Raw genomic sequence first — 4751 nt, forward strand, 5'->3', positions numbered from 1 at the left:
TTTAACAATAAATTATAAATTTATGGATGCTTTGTGCTATTAAGACTTAATTTAAACCATATAAAATGCGTATGCAATGTGGTTAAATATATGTAAAAAATTAAAATCTTAATTATGTTGATCTCACTGTAAATAATTTTTGTAAAAAATAAGGCTTGCTATTTTAAATAAAATTAATGTATTTTAGATCATATTATTATAATAAGTATCCGCTTAACACATAAAAAATATATAATACATACTTTTTTTATGGAATAAGCATTTTTTTTTGCAGAAAGTAAGTATACGCTAATAATGATATTTAGTCATTAAAATACCGCTGAAAATTAGATGTATGTTTTTTATGTGTTTCATATTATAATTCGAGGATATTTACAGTCAATTTCAATGCAAATATCTCAAAACTTATAATTTTTGCGATATCATAAATTTTTTATTGCAAAAAACATTTTATATCATTTAATTTACTTTTTTTTAATTGATGTACTGAATTTAAAAACAGTAAAAATTTATTTTAAAATGATTATGAAATGATAATAAAAAAATATAAATCATTATATCTTCTTTTCTAAATATCTACTGTTTGTAGCAATACTATTGCAAATTTTCTGCATAATTATTCATGTTCTATATTTTATTTTTGTTTTCAGCATAATTATCAATATTTCTTAGAAACGATATCCATCATATAAGTTTTTTTTTGCAATTTTAATGTGTTTGGTTTGCATATTGCTTTAAACTCATTGATAATGAAGCAAAAAATTTACAATCCTATATAATGCAGGTTATATTGATACTTAGTGAAACAGATGTTAATTCTAATGCACTTCCATATCCTTATTTGAAAAATTATAATTTAAATGTCTTTTTTAACATTTATTTTATGCGCACGTATCCGCTTTCTTTAATTTATCAATAAACATAAAATTTAATTATGTGAAATCGTTATCCCTCGCACTCTCGTCATGGCACATGCTATTTGTTTTTAACCAATTATATTTGAAAATATACGCGCAAGATAATCAAATCTATAACAATTTAATGTTTTCAAAACCCGTCGAGTTACTAATAATATTTAAAATATGCGTAATTTTATATATTTTAGTAAGAAAGTAGTCTTAACCTCAAATTCAAAAATTTAAATGCATTGTAAATCTGTTACCATGTATTTTATTTTATAAAAAATCACAGTATTATTAATGATTATAATATAGAAAAGGGCACTAAAATATCGTCAGAATTTATAAGAATCTTGGGGCAGATATAGAAATAGAAAGCAAGGGCCATTGATTTTTTTATACTTATGTGACATATATTTAAATCATATTTGTTTATTTCAATATTGTTTTAATAATTTAAATTATCTATTAATTATTAATAGTCACCTTTCATTCGTGCGTTTTGGGCAAAACGATATTATTTGATATATCTATGCCCGGAACAAACTGAAAAAAAAAATTAAAATTATAAATTATAAATCTAATTATAGTATAGTATATCAACACAAAAATCTGATTCTGTAGGCCCTTAAGAAAAAATATATATTTCTTGTGTAATTTCGTCTTTAAAGCTAATTTTAGTCAGCAGCAATCATATGAAGTACAAACATGCGAAGTATATATTATAAATCGCTATTAAAGTCCATACAGCCTAAAATATTTTATAAAGATAAAATTACAATCTATTCGAATATTAAATATTGTAAATATACACAATTTAAGATAAATTGAAAGAAATAGAACCATTATTTGCACCCTTATAGCATAAAAAATATTTTAAAGATTTTCTGAATAGCTAAAATAAAAATATGAAATTGAAAAGATATAAAAAAAATATATTTTATACAATCTTATGTCTATACTGAATAAGATATAAAAATATGAAATTGAAAAGATATAAAAAAAATATATTTTATACAATCTTATGTCTATACTGAATAAGATAAATAAATTATTTTCTAATAAAATACCAATAATGACGTCTGGAAATAATAAAAATAATTTGTTTTGCTATAAATTATATGCTCGGCAAAAAAAAATCAATGGGCGTGATATTTTCAACATATTTATTTTATAAGAAACAGTTAAAAATAAATGAAATTATAAAATTTATATGCAAAAAGCAAAAAAATACAGGTTATGTTATATTAAACATGCAAAAAACACCAACGTATCACAATTATTTTATAAAACTATGCATCTTACAAACATTAAATAACTAATTAAAATCCTAAAATAGCAAAAAAAATAAGTCAGATAATTATAAAGCATGATTTTAATATTAAAACATAAACAAAACACTAAAAAAATTTATAGTTTAAAAAAAAAATTAAATTGTAAAATTTCAAACATTACAATAGCCATTTAAATATATTTGAATTTTATAACAATAATATTACTAGTAATTTATATAACATTCAAATTAATAATGAAAATTTAGGAGAAATTTCAAAAATACACGCGGTGGTAATCAAGCAGAACAAAAATAATTATCATAACATGTCGGCATGGTTATTATTCGAAATTTTGGTTAGATATACCTCAGATGAACCTATAAATATCCCAAAACATTTTTCAATATATAAAATGATATAAATATATAAAATATGTTTCATTCGCACATATGTGTTTTTATTTTAAAGAATAGAAAAATAAATAGATTTTTACAGATAAAATATCAACCTTGATATTATACTTTGTCACTGAATTACACAAAATAAACGTATGATATTCCGCGCACAAAAAAAACGAAAAATAGCAACTATTTTAAAATATCTATTTGGCTGATCTAGATATTTATATAAAAACAAAGAAAAAATATAGATAAATGAAATTGTATTCAAAATGAATATAATTATAATAATAATGAAAACATGTTAAATATAAAAAGGTATATCATGAATTACCGAAATTTTATATGCGTTATATTTCTCTATTAGATTAAAAAGATGAAACTTTCACAGGAAAAAATATGCTCCGAAAATAGTCAAGTTTTAAATTATTTATCAATATTTTAATGTTCCTGTATATTTTTGGACAAAATTTATGCTATATTACATATGCAAGTCAAATTCCCTTGATGACTTTAGTAAAAAAATATTTACTATAATGATACCATAGTATTTTCATATTTCGCCAAAAAAAACTATTTTTTTTGATGATTTTATTTTCACACGAGAGCTCATATCACATATCAGATTCGAACCTACTATTAATGCCTATAAAAAAATAAAGTAATCTTATAATTTTTTATTATAATTTCCAAAAATTATCCAAACCTACTTTTTTTCTTTTAAGTAAAATTTATCAAAGAAATAAATTTTTGCTGATGATTTTCTTCTATCTGTACATATCATATTCGTTCGCATATTCTTATTTTCTACAGTATGTGAGGTAAGATAAGAAATAAACATGCAAATGATGACAGAGATTGACACTTTTATTGACGAGTTTTGTATTAGATAATTCAATTTTATTTATTATTCAACAAGATGGGTTTTAGATACAAAGAAGTTTAAGGTGAAGGAATAGCAGAAAAATTAAAGCAAATATAATGAATTTATTATGGCTCGATTTCGTTGTTAGTTCTATAAATTCATTCAATCAAAACTTTAGATTGAAAAATAGAACAGATTAAAATAATAAACGCTATAGATTCGAGATTTTTAATTCGTTTTGAGCTATTTAAATTAATTCAAGCAAAACTTTAGATTGCAAAATAGAACAGATTAATATGATAAACGTCATAGAGTCGAGTTTTTTAATTCGTTTTTAGCTATTTAAATTAATTCAAGCAAAACTTTAGATTGCAAAATAGAACAGATTAATATAATACGTCATAGATTCAAGTTTTTTAATTTCGTTTTATGCTTTTGAATTTGTTCAAGCAAAACTTAAGATTTATCCACAGAACTGGCTGTCTTTACTTATCTTCATACACATAATTTTTACAATTGCCATTAATATATCTTCTTCTTTCAAGAAAATTGATCAAGTATTTTTATTAATTTATTGTTTGTGCCCATGCTTCTTCTTTAGTTACCCTTCCTGACTCAAAACCAAAAACTTAAATAATATACATAACTATTTAAAGTCATAATATCGCAACTACACTTTAATGCATGTATCAAATATTTATATATATACGCTTGCATTCTTAAATTTTTGTTATAATATCCAGTACAAAAACTGGTATCAGTGGGGTTCGAACCCACGCATCGTTCGATAATAGATCTTAAGTCCACCGCCTTAGACCACTCGGCCATGATACCTTAAAAAGGTGTTTTTTAATAAACATAAACATAAACATGATGATTATATGAAAGCACCTTGCGCTATGTGCCGCAAATATTGGGCTGTACAAATTTTCAGTGTAAAAGAGCCAAGTAAAAAACATAGATAAAATAAGAGACCATACGCTGAAATAAGAACAAAAAATCTTAAATTGCGCACATGTCTATTATTTATAGCTTTGAAACGCTTTTTTTTGCTCACATTAAAAATTTTTTTTTTTTCCCTTTTCATTTAATTTGTATGAAATGATGCACTCTATAAAATTATCAAATCTTTCTTTAATATTTACAAAACTAAAATTTCAATAAAGATAATCATTTGGTTTTCTCTTCAATAAACACAATACAAAAAAATTTTACATCGTTTAATTATACAATTATCGAATTACTATTATGTCTATTATTTATATGTTAATTTTCTTTTTATTAATTTTATATATTTAGACGTAGTCAGCCCATT

At 22.6% G+C, this 4751-nt stretch overlaps 1 non-coding gene across 1 annotated transcript; it reads right to left on the bottom strand.

The window, feature by feature from the left end:
• Window positions 1–4188: 4188 nt before the first annotated feature.
• TRNAL-UAA (transfer RNA leucine (anticodon UAA)) lies at window positions 4189–4270 on the bottom strand. Its single transcript has one exon. It is a non-coding gene; the product is annotated as a tRNA-Leu (tRNA).
• Between the last annotated feature and the right edge of the window lie 481 nt (window positions 4271–4751).

This window comes from Rhyacophila brunnea, unplaced genomic scaffold, assembly GCF_057557595.1.
Source record: "Rhyacophila brunnea isolate RB1 unplaced genomic scaffold, BYU_Rbru_1.0 scaffold_69, whole genome shotgun sequence".
Lineage (NCBI taxonomy): Eukaryota > Metazoa > Arthropoda > Insecta > Trichoptera > Rhyacophilidae > Rhyacophila > Rhyacophila brunnea.